Raw genomic sequence first — 15738 nt, forward strand, 5'->3', positions numbered from 1 at the left:
AGTTTCTCCCCTTCTGTGGATTGCCCATGTATATTCTTAAGGATGTTTTAAATCATAGATTTTTAATTTTGTGAAGTCTAATTTATTAATTTTTCTTTATGCTAATTGACTTTGTCTTAAGAAACTTTTTAAAAATATGCATTAAAAAATATGCATTCCCCTATGTTGTCTTCAAAAGGTTATAAATCCCATTTTACATTTAAGTCTGTGATTCATTATGACATGATGTATGGTGGGACTTAAGGGTGAAATTTCATTTTTCTCCACATGCATATCAACTTTTTTCAGCATCATTTCATAAAAAAGCTTCCTTAACACCCATGGAATTCCCAGGACTCCTGTATTCCAAAATCAAACAATCATAAAAGAGTGGATCTATTTCAAGACACTGTCCTGTTCTAATGACTGGCAGATATTTACTTTCTTATATTTATTATAGAGTATTTTTTTGTTGTTGTTTTTGAATGATACAGTAAATGATATTCATTAAATTTCTTTTCCAATTTTTAATTTCTAGAATATGGAAATTGCTTCATTAGGCATTAGTCTTGTATCTCATCGCTTATATTATAGGGTCTGGTTCAGATATTAGCATTAAGACTGGCTTCCTAACTGTAGTGGACTGTTTTCTCCTCCTCTGCATTTTCACAGCATGTCTTTAAGGATAATAGTTTTCCGTTTTTGTTTTCTTTTTTTAAGTGCTGGGAATGAATGCCAGGTCCTCCTGCATGCTAGGCAAGCATTTTACTATTTAGCAACACTCTCAACCCTAAGAAGACTATTTCTTCCTTACATATTTGACAGAATTCATGAGTGAAATCATCAAGCCCTTAAGTTTCTTTGTGAGCAATATTTTATTTAATTGATTTGGTCCCTGCAGACCTTGATTCTTGTCTCAGTTTTGACAAGTTTGACACTAAGTTGCATCTTTCAAATAATCTGTCCATTTTATCTGAATTGCACATTTTATTGCATAAAGCTACTCATAACATTTTCTTATTAATGCTTATAGAGCTGTAGTAATTTCTTCTTGTGATGCAATTCATAATGTGCATTTTATTTCATTGGTCTTACTAGGGATTTGTTAATTTTATGACTTCTTTTGGGGAAATAATCTTTCGCCATGTGTGCCCACTCATTATCTATGCCTTATTTTCACCCACTTCAGTATTAATTTGCTCTTCTTCTACACACTCCTTAAGTGATGGCTTAGATCAAGATCAAACCCTGTTTCTAAAAAAGGCCCAATAATAAATATTTTAGATTTTGTGGACAACACAATCTCTAAGGCAATGACTCACCTCTGCCATTGTGTGCAAGAACAGAAATGGACATTATATAATGTGTGACAATGGTTCTGTGTCAATAAAACTTTATTGGCAAAAACAGGCATCTGGCAGGTTTGTCTTGTGAGCTATAGTTTACTGCTTCCTATATAGATTATCAGCTTTAATAAGCTCTTCATTTATAATTAATGAAAATATGTCATGAATATTTAACCATCTTACAAAGTTTGATATACTCTGATTTTTCACTTTGATTCAGTTCAAAAAGTTTTCTAAAGATTCTTTTGATTCTCCTCTTTGACCCATGGGTTCCATAGAATTGTGCAGATTAATTTCTAATATTTGGAAATTTGCTAAATAGCTTTCTTATTCAGTTTTTGTTGTTGTTGAATCAAGGATTGAACCCAGAGTCACTTAACAACTGAGCCACATCCCCAGACCTTTTGACTTTTGAGACTGGGTCTCATTAAGTTGCTTGGGGCCTCACTAAATTGCTGAGGCTGGCTTTGAACTGGTGATCCTCCTACCTCAGCCTCCCAAACCACTGGATCATTCATGTGCCACTGCACCCATCTTATTCAGTTAATTTCTAATCTAATCTAATCATTCCCAGAACTTAAAAAAAAAAAAACAAAAAAAAAACAAACAGAAAACTATTATTTTATTGGGATCAGAGAACAGATGCCAGAGGAATTTAACCCTCTGATGTTATACTGAGACTGATTTCATGCCCCAATGTATCTTCTATCTTGGAGAATTTTGTTCTATGGGTGCTTCTGTGTTCAGTTATTGGATACAGTCTTATATATTTTAATTTAAATGACTGGCATAGTTCCACTTAACTATATTTTTATTTTTTTCATATTCTTATCAGTTCTGAGATAAGAGTGTTGAAATCTCCGAGCAGATAAATAGATAGATTTCTCAAATTTCCCTTCAGTTCTGCTATTTTTGCTTCATTTAATTTGAAGTTCTATTTTTAGTGCATATCCACTTAGAATTTTCATATCAATAAGATGACCATGTTGTTGTGGTGGTGATAGTGAAGAAGGAGGAGGAGGAGGACAACGAGGAGTAGGGGAGGAGGGTAAAGATGATGATGATGACAGTATCCATTTGAGGTAATGACCCTTCTTTTTTAAAGTCTATTTTATCTGATATTTGCCTAGTCACACTGGAAAACTTATTTGTGTTGAATATTATATCTTCTTTCAAACTTTTATTTTTTGTTTCTTCACATTTAAAGTATGTCTCTTCAAACTCACATATACACAGCTATCTCATGCTAGACAAAGGTGCCAGAAACATACATTGGAGAAAAGATAGACTCTTCAACAAATGGTGCTGGGAAAACTGGAAATCCATATGTAGCAAAATGAAATTAAACCCCTCTCTCTCACCCTGCACAAAACTCAACTCAAAGTGGATAAAGGACCTAGGCATTAGACCAGAGCCCCTGCACCTACTAGAAGAGAAAGCAGGCCCAACTCTCCATCATGTCAGCATGGGAACTGACTTCCTCAAATGACTCCTAAAGCACAAGAAGTAAAATCAAAAATCAATAAATGGGATGGTATCAAACTAAAAAGCTTCTTCACAGCAAAGGAGACAATCAAGAATGTGAAAATAGAGTCTAAAGAATGGGAAAAAAATATCTTTGCCTCCTAATCCTCAACTAGAACATTAATCTCCAAATATACAAAGAACTCAAAAACTTAACACCAAAAACCAAATAACCAAATCAATAAATGGGCAAAGGAACTGAACAGGCATTTTACAAAAGAAGAAATATGAAAGGTCAACAAATATATGAAAAAGTGTTCAACATCACTAGCAAGTAGAGAAATTCAAATTAAAACTACACTGAGATTGTATCTTACTCCAGGCAGAATGGCAATTATCAAGAATACAGGCAACAATAAATGTTGGTGAGGAAGTGAGGGAAAAGGTACTCTCATCCATAGCTGGTGGGGCTGCAAATTGGTGCAACCAGTTTGGAAAGCAGTATGAAGATTTCTCATAAAACTTGGAATGGAACCATCATTGTGCCCAGTCATCTCACTTCTCAGTATATACCCAAAGGATTTGAAATCAGCACACTACAGTGATGCAGACACATCGATGATGCTTTAGCAGTTCAATTCACAATAGCTGAGCTATGGAACCATCCTAGGTACCCTTCAACAGATGAATGGATAAATAAAATTGGTATATACACACAATGGAATATTACTTAGCCATTAAGAAGAAATTATGACATTTGCTGGTAAATAAATGGAACTAGAGATTATCATGCTAAGTGAAATAAGCCAATCCAAAAAAGCCAAAGGCCAAATGTTCTCTCTGCTATGTAAATGTAAATGCTAACACAATAAGGGCAGGAGAAGTAGAAGTTCATTGGATTAGACAAAGGGGAATGAAGGGAAGGGAGGGGGAATGGGATTAGGAAAGACAGTAGAATGAATCAGACATGACTTTCTTATGTTCATATATGAATACACGACCAGTGAAACTCCACATCACGTATAACACACAAGAATGAGATCCTAATTAGGATAAGTTATATTCATAAATGTATAATATGTCAAAATACACTTGATTGTTATGTATATCTAAAAAGAACAAATGTTAAAAATAAAGTATGTCTCTTATGAACTTCAGATGGCTCTCTTCCTATTAATCCTGACTTGCTGATAGAGTGGGCCTCAGTCATTTGATTTCTAGTTGTCAACTCTTCTTTTTTTCCCCTTCTGTCAAACAACTCTTCATATTAATCAAGTATTATTTGGCGTTCCAATTTTTCTCTTCTATGACCTTATTCAATATACCTTGCTGCATTTTCAGTCTTATCCTAGATCACTATTTATCACCATATAGCACAGATATAGAGCACTTCATGTATAATGCAGAACTGTTAGCAGTGTCCCTTCATTTAACCCTCCTTGTGCTTCTATTCATATCACTTATTCTACATGGAGATACATATATGAAACAGGCCCAACCGCAGGTTGAAATTGGCAGAAGACAGACTCAGTGAAAAAGATATATTGATAGAGATTATGTAATCCAAAAAACACAAGGAACACAGAGGAAAAAAAGAATAGAGAAAAAGAAAGCCTCTGAAGCTTGTATAAAACCATTAAATACACCAATATACAAAGAGAGTATAGGCAGGAAAGGGAAAAGTTTTAAGAGAACAACAGTTGAAAACTTCCCAAATTTAACAGAAAACATTCATCTATATCCCTGATAAGCTCAAAACACTTCAGATAAGGTAAATGCAAAGAGGTCCACACTCTGACATAATAATAAAAATGTTAAAAGTATCAAGATAATAATAACTCCTCATATACCAGGGAACAACAACAAGGACACGCTCTATTGCATCGGAAACTGTGGAGGCCAAGAGGGAGTGGAATGGCGTGTAAACTAATGAGAAAAACTATCACCCCAAAATGCCACATCTAGAAAAATTATCAAGAAGGAAAACTAAAAAAAGCCAGCCCAGGAAACTAACGCTGAGAGCATTTGTTGCTGGAGATTTTCCTTATTAGAAATACTAAAGTAAGTCCTTCAGGATGAAAGCAGATGGTGACAGGTGACAGGTGGCATTGGAAAAGGTGATCAGGTGCTTATAAACATAGTATAAATGCATATCTCTTCTCCATTTTAACTGCTTTAAAAATCAATTGTATAAAGCCACATGAGTGTTCTGCACCTGGGCCAGTTACATATTTAAACACAGCAGACCTGACAAAGATGCCACATTGTCAGCAGCAGGGACCCGTGTGACCTCCGATGCCAAGCAGAGTGCTCACGGGCAGTTCAGGACCCCAGGGACACTCACCTGCACATTAGCCTTGCTCCAAAATGGCACCAAACTTCTTGAAGACATTGCCTTCTTAAGTTTTTCCACCTCTACGAAGGAGAGCTGGGCCCAGAGCATGCGTATGCTGGCCAGCCCTTCTCGGTGCTGGAAGTTACTGTCCTTGGCACGACGACACAGGTGTTCGGTAAATTCCTCTCTAACAATAGAGTACTGCTCATCACGCTGCTGTTGACAAGTGCTGTAGAACCTGCGAACATCACAGTGAGCTGGGGAACATAGGCAGAGCTCATGCTCATGCCACAGCTGCCTGACATCAACCTTACCCTGCCGTGGAGGGTATTTCTAAAGCTGAATGAATTCCCACACAGTCTCTATAGACTCCAGCTCAGGCAACAGACATTGGAACCAACTGTCAATACAGGGCAGGAGTATGGCACAGCAGGGTGCCTTCCCTGGCTACATGTGTGGAGCCCTGGAGGCAAGATGTACAGAAGTATTTTAGTTGTTCCCAAGTTAAATGCAATTGGCGCCTGCGTGAGTTTTCCTGCGTCTCCAGTTTTATACATAGAACTAACAGCTCCTGTCTGGCAGGGACACATTTGAATAAAGTTTTTTCTCTCATTAAAATTCAACTTTGTAAGCTTTATGGAAATAGGGACTTTTCTTGGCCTTCTCCAAGAACTGAATTTGCCCGTCTTAGCTATAGACACTCAGGGCCACTTGGGAATGTCAGTGATGAGCAAGACTTGGACTCAACAAGTTCCTGAGACTTTCCCTGGAGCTCAAGAGCAGCCTGTTTCTCCTGGAATCTTTCTCTCAGACTTAAATAAGTCATTATTTTCTCTAACTCTTAGGGTCTCAGACAATAGATGTCCATGACAATGACAGCTATGACAATGTAGTTATGGCCACCTCTATGTACTACTTGAGGATTTCTCAGTATCTTCCTTGGAATGTCTTTTTGAAGAGATCCTTTCCTGAAACCTACCAATTAATTGTCTTACTATAACAAGAAATCATCCAACATGTTTTATTTCTTCTTTTTAAAATGTTTGGAAGTGCCTTTACAGGTATGGTGAGGTACACTGTGGAACATACACAACAGGTTGTACTGAAAGCCATGGGCATCGAAATGGATAAATACATTACACAACCAAGAGTCAGAGAAGCACAGGGTGATAACAGCGTGCTCTGTTCATAATATCTGGCATGAAGAATCCAATTTCAGAAAAGTGAAAAGTAAGGGATAACACCCTTTTCTTCCAAATGCCAGATAAAAATTATTTCTTCTATTTGCTGCCTGGAAACCACGCAGAATGTACAGTTGACTGGACCCAGTGTGTCTGGCCACTCACTACAGTCTACAGCCAAGGGTCCACCTGTACAAGAGGCATCTGAGGCTGGGCCTGACAAGGGGGACACAGGTTTAAATCACTAGGTAACATCATGCTGTCTAGACATCTATCAGAGAGAAGCAGCACTGTAAAAATGATTGGCCACAGAAGACATGCGGCTGCCCCCTTCGAGCGTGGCCCTGCAGGGTGGTGCTCAGCGTGTGGGTGTGCTGCTTCTCACTGGGTCTCACGTCTTTTCCTCTGAGATCAAGCATTTCTTTCCTTAGTTCTCCACTCTCAGATCCTGCCTTTCAGTTTTGATGTTTGCTTAAACCAACAACGATATGTGGAGAAGGCCTAGAATATCTCGTAATGGAGCCCTGGACAACAGGTTTGTTCTCAGAATCCACTCTGAATTCTGAATTGTCGCACTTGCTGTAAGTCCAAAGCAAGGCTCCAGAGAAGACAACTAAGGAAGGAAGCCACTGGATCTGTGCTAAGAGGAGGGACATCTGCCAGTCCTGGAATCTTCTGGTATCTGAACTGGTGGCTGTGGAACACTTTACTGCACAGTAGAACTGGGATGGTGGAAGGTCTACTGCACGTTTCCAGATGTGTACCGTGGAGATTGGCAATATGGATGCTGAGTGCAGAAGTGGTGTGCTTCCTGTCAGCCCACGATGTTCATGGAATGGAAATGCTTGTACCATTTAGGAATATACACGGGAAAAATGGAGACCCTAAGTGATTGTGATCAGGAGAAAAGACACATTCTCTAAGGAAGCATCTTGGAGTGAAGTGAATACAACATAAGCTATTTCATTCAGTGAGTCAGATTACTACAGGAGAGGTAACAGTAAAGTAGTACGTCTTTCAACTCCAACCTTCGAATGGAAAGTAGAAAACCCTATGTGCTCTTTTGGTAGAAGGAAGTGAAAAAGAAGTGCCAAGTCAAAAGTGAGTTCTGCCATCCTGAAGAAGTGCAATGGCCCTCCATATCCACAGCTTCTACATCCACTGGTTCAACCCAGATCAACCCATTCAAAAAAAAATACATCTGTACTAAACATGAATACTTATCCGTGGTAATTATTCCCTAAACAGTACAGTATAACAACTATTTACATAGCACTGACATTGTGTTAGGAATCATAAGTAATCTAGAAATCATTTCAACTCTACAGGAGGGTTGTATAGGTTCTAGGCAAATCCTACTATATCTTTTTTAAATAAAGAACTTGAGCATCCTCAGACTTTTGTAACTTCGGGGGGACCTGGAATCAAGTACTACAGATATGAAGAAGGGACCATAATATTTTAAAACAGGTAAAAAAATTCGGCATCACACAGACCCCAAATTCCAAAGCAGCATTCAACTCTAAAGTGTATCACTGCAGATGGAGATGTATGAAAAAGCCATTGTCTTCTCAGTTTCTGCAGCATCTTAACGAGATTCAATCTTTAACATACAATGACAATATTTCATCTGAACAACTGACCAAGAGGAGCAATTAAAGCCAAAGAAATTTTGAAGACCTTTCATAGAACACGAAGATTGTTCAGCATTGAGTTGACAACATTATTGCTTCCTTAAACTGGGAAGATAATGTCCCTGAATGAACTTGAATTTCCACCTGGAAAGTGTTGGTGTCCTACTTGTTTGAACCATGGAACAGTCTGTAAACACTGTAACCCAGGTTAGATGTCTCTACTTTTATACTTTTAGAAATTTCTAAAAGCAAACAACAAAAACACTCCATTATCTATTCAAATTGTATAAAGTCATAATGAAACTAACAAATATTAAGGACTTTAATATTTTAAAAAAACTGAAATACAGTTTTTGCATTTTGTGCTCATATGCACAAAAAAAAAATAAATACAAAGTGATCCCTGTATTACATATCTCATTTCAAACTTTCTTTTTTGTTCCTTCTCTTTTTGAGATATAAACTGTGAACAGAGACACTGAGATCTAGGACAAGATATCTGGGTTCTGTGGTTCAGTCTTCCCATGTTTCAAGGAGAAAGAGGCTTTTAAAGCTGTTAGTGGGTAACAATTACCCAAGTGCTGAAAAGTAATCCTGATGGAGGTGGGTTTGTACACCTAGCAAAGTTTTTTGGCTCATTTGCTGCCAAATGAGCCAAACATTTTATAAATAAGCAAGAAAGCCTGCTACCTCACAGCCTAGATTTCACAAGCCAGCTACCTCATAGCCTACATTTCCCAAGCCTGCATTTACAGGGGTCTGAAGGGTCTGATGAGAGACCAGGTGTGGCATGAAACATTTATGACATGCCAAGTTACTGCCTGAGACACTCATATGCACCCTGAGAACAATGGGTAGTATTTGCCAAAGTGCCAAAGATAACACTGGCAGTTTCAAGAAATGCACTTGCAGCCTTAGGTACTTGGCCAACACACCCACCAGTCCCTCAAATGAACCAGCTACCTCATCTTAGAAGCAGAGGCCCCCGCTGTCCTATGTCTCATTTGCATCTCTAGAGCTTCTGTCTGGATCCTCAGCACCCAGGCTCAAGCCCATGCAAAGCTACTGTCCAAATACATCCACAAAACCAAGTCACTGACCAGGGAAAGCCAGAGGGTAGCCAGTTATCACACTACCAAACACCCACTGCACCTTGCACTTTAGCCCTGATTTCAAGGTGGTCTGACCCTCAACAGAGACATGAGAAATGAGTCCTCTTTGTAAGATATCTGGAAAGTTTCCCCCAGCCTGTTAGGAAAACAAATGGGAAAAAATTTAAATCTCAAAGTCATCTTTGACTTTTAGGGAATATTTCATTTTGGTGTCCATTTATTATGTCATCAAGGATGTTACAATCTCTGGCTGAAAAGAAAAATATATGTATCTATAAATATAGCCAGTCGTATAGAAGTTGAAATTAGAAAAGGAACATGTAGGTAAAATAATGAAAAAATTGAAGAATGTTTAAATGTTTATTTTCATGTTAAAAACGATGAATTACCCTGCGGTTAGAATATACCATTATGCTGGAAAAGTGAAGTCACTTTATTTCTGAAATATTTCCAGGAAAAAAGGAAAGATCCAAAAGTAATGAAGAGTAAAATCAAAATATTCCAGTAAGTTTCATCAACATTGCCAATATGAGCCACATCCTTTCCAGGCCAGAATTCCTAACTCAATGCATTTCACGATGTCAGGTCCTAATGTTTTTCCCATCATCAGTTGAGATATTTTTGAGTTGGAGGTCTGTACATTTAAATGCTACAGTTTTGCATGCTTTTATTTTAAAATGTGTTTATTCTGATATACCTCTCAGAGTTTTAGTGTAATGTCTATATTACATATAAAAATATCTGATATCCACAATTCAGCATAGCTTTTCCACCATCCAACCTGTCCCTTTACATACAGGTGATGTACGTCACAGAACACATATGTAATTTTAATTGAGATGAAGGTTACTAAGTTTATAAACCATCTGAGGTGTCATTTACAGAGACCAGAATGGAGAATTAAGATAGTTTTTAAGATGATTAGAGTAGAAAGCCCAATGGTGCCAGTGGCATGAAGGATTCAGATGAAGCCACCCTCAGTGGACTGAATGGATCTTTGCTGACAAAACTTTTACTATGGTCTCAATTTGCCAATATTAGAAAGATCCCTTTCTAAAAAGCTGATCAATTTACACAAAGGTGGACTTCTTAAAACTTAAAAATCAGCAAGTACATATCTCCAGATATGGCAATGGAACAGAATCACCAATCCATGTTTTCACTGCATTCATGTGCATAAATCGAAACTTTCTGTGTAGATATGGAGGATTATTGTAGGCTGGGAATTTACCCTGGCAAGTGTGTGCACCAGCTAGGAAGGTGATGTTCCTTCTCTTGGTACACAGAGTATTCTGGGGTTTGCTGGATCTTTTTCTTCCTCTTCTTGCTCTCTCAAATGCAGCACACCTATGTTTAAAAGCAGGCTTTTTGGTCTGGCAGCTGCTTCTTGGTCCCTGTACTCTGGACTTGAAAGAGGAATGCCGGGACCTGGAGACAGTGGCTGCACATCTTCAACTACTCCAAGTCACGCAGTCCTCAGCTCACATCTCAAGCTCCCTGCCTGCGACCAATGTCCACAGCCTGTAGCCCTCTCCAAACACCTGCTGGTTCCTCCCTCAGGAGGAGTCTGAGCATGCCACTCTATGGGGAAAAAGGGGACTTGGCAGCCCTTGACAACCTGGGGCTAGGTTATTCATCGAGCCCCAGGATCTGAATATATCAACCTTGAAAACCCAGAGAATGAAGACAGGTGAAAGCATGGTGACTGGAATCTGGAGTTCAAAGCTTAATAGTTTATGTTGTTCCCGTTTGGGTTTGAGTATCTTGAGGTGTAGAGCTTAATAGCTGTGGCTGACTAGCTGGAAAACAAGGTGATCTAACCCATGGTTTATACTCTGCAGTAAATAGGAGCATAAAATACTTCAATGAAAGATGTTCATGCCACATCTGAAAACAACTGTCACTCTTGAGTCCCACTAAATGGTTCAGCTTTAAGCACACACACGTGTACATATGTTTTTGTGAGTGGATATTATATGGTAAAAGGGACCCTTTCCCATGACCTTCCATTGGACTTCCTCCATGTTGAACTAACTGAACTCTAATGTGAAGGAGCACAGGTGACTATATGGGCGCTGATTCATGCTGGGTGAGTCTGTTTTGTCCACCAGAAGCTTCTTCAGGATCATGGTCAGCTTCCAGCTCCATTTAGGCTGATCTGGCACAACCCAATACTCCCTGTTTGCTCTCTGCCCCTGCCCCATATTCCCACCTCAGGAAAGGCTCCAAATTGTATGTTCCTTAGTGATGCTCCCCACGACAATAGCAATTCCTCCCAAACTATACCCCCACCAAAGTCTTGATGTGCCAGTGGTTGGGAGGCAGCCTGCTGAGTAAACTCCTCCCCTTCAATTCACACTCCTCACTTTCAGAAAGAACCTCCATTATTTCTTTGATATTGAAGCTCCAAAAGAAGATGGAACTGAAAATGTCTCCTAGAAGGAGCTAGACTTCCTGGATAGCTTGGCTGTGCGTCCATCAGGCATGAACTCTCTTCTGTCCTCACAGTTGTTCTGTGCTACCTTCCCATGAAGCCCTCGGAAAGGCCACTGGCTAACCAAGGAGCTCTTCCTAAAAGGCGCCAGCTGTCCTGCAAACTCCTTTTGCAGTTAAGGCCTAGGTATTCTGCTTCAATCTCCAGTTAAGTTGAAGCTCTCTGCAGTCCCTGGCTTCAGCTCCTAAGCGCCATTTTAAATACTTATAAAACCAATCCAATACCAGCCTCTGAGGTCACCACTATACCACCTGCAATTTCAGCCCTGTCTGTGGCATGCAAGAGATATAGGAGAAATTTCTGGCTGCTGCTTCATGGCTAGAAGAGGCTGAGTTGTCAAGTTCCCACCCATGAGAATCTAAAATAAGAGAGCAACTGAATGAAAATAATTCTCTTTTGAATAGCTCAGTTGTCAGCCACTGGGAGTAAGGGTGACTTGCTGCATGTGCCTCCTACTTTGGGCCTTTCAAATTCCATTTCTTAGGGATGCAAATGGCTCAGTTAACTCAGAATGAGACAGATTAGTCCAGTGTCTGCTTTTCCACCTATAGCATCTTAATAAATAAAAATGTCACATTTTGCTAATCTGAAATTCTTGCTTTGAGATGATGACTCATGATGATTCTAAATATTTTTATTTAAAAATTATACAAGAATCACTTTTTTTCTCTTAGCACTTTGATTTTTCAATAGCTATAGTTTGTTCATAATAGCTGCTTCTTGGGCTTTGGAACAGTCATTTATTTTTGTGAATTCTGGGGGGAACCCATTGCTTTTCCCACAAATGCACACCTGTGAAGATAGTTATTGTATGGATGATTTATATGTATTGCTAACTTGAAACATCATTTAATTTTCTTTTTTTCTGGCAAAATGGAAAGTTTAATTGGAAGCTATTTCCTGGGCAATTTCCCTTCAGCGCAAATGTAGATGGATTCTACCTTTAGATTGAGTTTGGATGGTACATTGTGTTGACTACAAAGAACCTGCATAATCACTGCACCCTAGGGGCTTTCTGCCCTCAGCAGTGTACTCCAGGAGCTCCCCAGGATTCTTAGCAAACAGAGGACAAAAATAAATGTGTGTGTTCACAACTTTCCTCCAAGTTGTTTTAAACTTCACATAGAAAAATGTAAAGAGATGACCCTCCCTCACTGGATATCAACATTTTAAGCAAAACCCCTGTCCCAGTCATACACAAGAAAGTTCAACAGCAAAAGGTAGGAAAAAGAAAGTGAGAATAAGCTTCTTAGATGCTGTCACTAAAGAAAAAAGTGCTCAAAACTTGAAAAACTTGACATCCTGTATGGAGACCCAGGAAATGACGAGGCAAATCCCAGGGAATAAAACTCATTTATAAATCACACAGATCTCAAAGACTGAAATTTCTTCTCTTCGTGTTTCAAAAAAAATTCCAGAGGTCAAAGGAACAGGTGCAGGTGGAAATGTATATAAAAATACTGAGCAGCACTCCTAACAAATAAGGAAAGATACATTCAGTCACCTCTCATGTGTGTCCAAACCCAGGCCACTGACTGTACCTGCCCACTGTGCTTTAAAAGGTCTAGGAACAGGAAAATCACCATCCAAATCTCTCCTCACTACACACAGCCATTCGTCATGAGATGACTAACAATGTCTGTGGGGTCAGGTTTACTTTACTTGCACTGAGCTGGTACCAGGCTGTAGGCAAAACTGTTGTCTTAGAATTCCTCCAGTCCCTACATGTAGCTGTTTAGAGGCATTTCCCAGCTTAAAACCCAGCTGACGTAACTCTCCAGGCCTCTGAAACATGCTTAAAAAGGGCTCCCTCCAGACCTCCACGAACTCAGCTTTGTGAAGTCACCCTATTGCTGATCAGACTCACTGCTCCACCGTTCAGAAAACAGAAGGCATAAAAGTGAATACAATATAAGAAAGGAGTTTACATCTGGTCCTGCAGTCTTTCCATATAGTCTCTGAAGTCCTGTGAGTCCCCCAGCCCCATGTCCTGGCAGATCCACTTGATGTTGTCATCACTGTCAAACAGGATGGAGTTGGTGTAAGGGCCCCCATCCTCGGGGAGGACAGTGGTGTAGGAAGTAAACTTGACCTTCTTCCTCTTCGGGCCAGAAGAGTTTACAGGTTCGTTTTTCATCTCTTTCTCATAGACATAGTCAGAAGGTCTGAGCACCTGACTGTGGAAGGGCTTCTGGGAACCTCCGTTCAGCAGGAAGTTCCTCTCCTCGAACTGCAGCCCCCTGTCTATCATGGTCGTGCACTCCTCCGAGGGGAGCGTGATGTCCACTGGGTTCTCCAAAAGCTTCACCTCATTCCCAAGCCAGACCCAGTCGTGGGAGTGGGGGATGTTGCCCTGCTCGCTCACCGCAAGCCTTTTGTGTCTGTACTTCCAAGCAAACACCACGCAGTTGATCAGGAAGACCAGGATGGCCAGGCAGAAGATGCAGAGCAGGGCATACATGCCGATCTCCAAGTCCGTCAAGCCCCTTGAGGCCACTGTAAGGTCACTAGGGTTACTGGATTCTGGAAACTTCCCCTGGGTGGGGAAGCTGGTGAAGGCGTCTGCACCACCACTCTTGAGCAGCTTCCTGTCCTTCCCCTCCCCAGGCAGCGGCAGGGTTGTGCTCCTGTTGGTCCTGTCCTCTGGGCCAGCAGGGCCCCCATGCTGGAGCCACTCCTGGACTGCTCACTCCTGGCTCCCTTCCCGCTCTATGGAGTTGCTCAGGTGATCTTTGTATTCCCGGTTCACGCCCTCAATGTCATTGCTGCCTCCTCGGTGCTCCTCCTCGATGCCTGGTGCAAACCTGAACTTGATGCTTCCTTTACCCACAGCAAGAACACTCTTCCTCTTGGTCTTCTGGCAAGGCTCGCTGATCATCATCTCCAACTTTATCAGGGGCCCTTGTCCTTCGCCCTCTGCAACCACAACCGGCCACTGGGACTACAAATTTGGCTGGACAGACACCACCATTTCATCCAATGATGAGACAATTATGGAAAAATCCTTGGGATCATAAATGTCTAAAGGTGTCACGGAGCCATCACTGAACAAAATCCAAGAACTGACTATGGCTTCCTGAGGGAAACGAAATCAAAGCATGATCAGCTCCCTTCAAATTTACAACATAAGATTTCCTATATAAATGCTTTTAAGTATATGTAGAAAAAAATCTTCCATTTTATAATCTTTACCAGTTCTTGTCATGTCTTGAACTGGCATCAATAATCTGCAGGAGCTCCACTGGTATGAGAAATAAATAATAAGCTTTCATGAAAGCACTAAAGTGTAAATTAATTTACTGCATGCCATATCAAAGAATTTGACTTTGACCTTTCTAAAAACACTTTGAAAGATCAGGCAATTTATCTGAATCAATTTTAGGTGCAACTAATCAGGCTACTGCTAAAGATAATATCGCTTTGAACCTTCTTTATTAGGAAGCCAATGCTGATGAAGCAAAACGCACTCTGGTAAATTTCTTAGTAAACGATGGATTATGAAGTTGGACTACTTGAACGGCCTAGTGCCTCGGTTATCTTTATAAATGATTTGCAACAGCCAGGCACAGTGATGCACACCTGTAATCCTAGCCAACCAGGAGGTTGAGGAAGGAGGATCATGAGTTCAGGGCCAGTCTCAGCAACTTAGCAAGATGCAGTATCAAAAATTACCCATTTGGTTTGGCCAAGGTAAAAAAAAAAAAAAAAAAAAAAAAAAAAAAAAAAAAAAAAAAAAAAACATGGCCCCCAGCTCACAGTCCAACAGCAGACTGTGCCTATCACAGGTTATCCTGCTGGAGAACAAATGGCAGAGGAAATGAGCCTCCGTCTCTACACGCTTTCCTAGACCCAATGTGCTGGGGGAGATGCAGGGAGCAGCTCCAAGAACAGCAAGGGGCTACGAGACCCTGCTGACCCTCTGTGTAGGACAAAACGACCTGGAGAGGAGCTGACCATGGACCAGGGCACAGGCCTCCAGGCTCTCACCTGCTGTGGGGCCTGGAGGACATCCTGGGCAGCCACTGTGGAGACGATGACCCTTCAGTCCACCCTGTGAGGCTGCAGGGAGAGGGACAAGCCAGCCACCAGCTGCACGCCTAGCTCCACGATGGTGATGCGGTCATCCAGGACAATCACTGTCTTCTCAGCCAGGATGGAGTCAGAGAGAGGTGAGAGGACCTGGGGAGTAAGTG

At 40.6% G+C, this 15738-nt stretch overlaps 1 pseudogene across 1 annotated transcript in view; it reads right to left on the reverse strand.

The window, feature by feature from the left end:
• Nucleotides 1-13469: 13469 nt before the first annotated feature.
• Nucleotides 13470-15738, reverse strand: part of LOC308645556 (transmembrane protein 132B-like) — a 53409-nt pseudogene continuing 51140 nt past the window's right edge. The window contains exons 4-5 of the transcript in view: nucleotides 15533-15724; nucleotides 13470-14621 (exon numbers count right to left, since the gene is read on the reverse strand). The product of the transcript in view is annotated as a transmembrane protein 132B-like (transcript). The remainder of the gene's footprint in view (nucleotides 14622-15532; nucleotides 15725-15738) is intronic.

This window comes from Spermophilus citellus (assembly GCF_964194105.1).
Source record: "Spermophilus citellus genome assembly, chromosome: 3".
Taxonomy (NCBI): domain Eukaryota; kingdom Metazoa; phylum Chordata; class Mammalia; order Rodentia; family Sciuridae; genus Spermophilus; species Spermophilus citellus.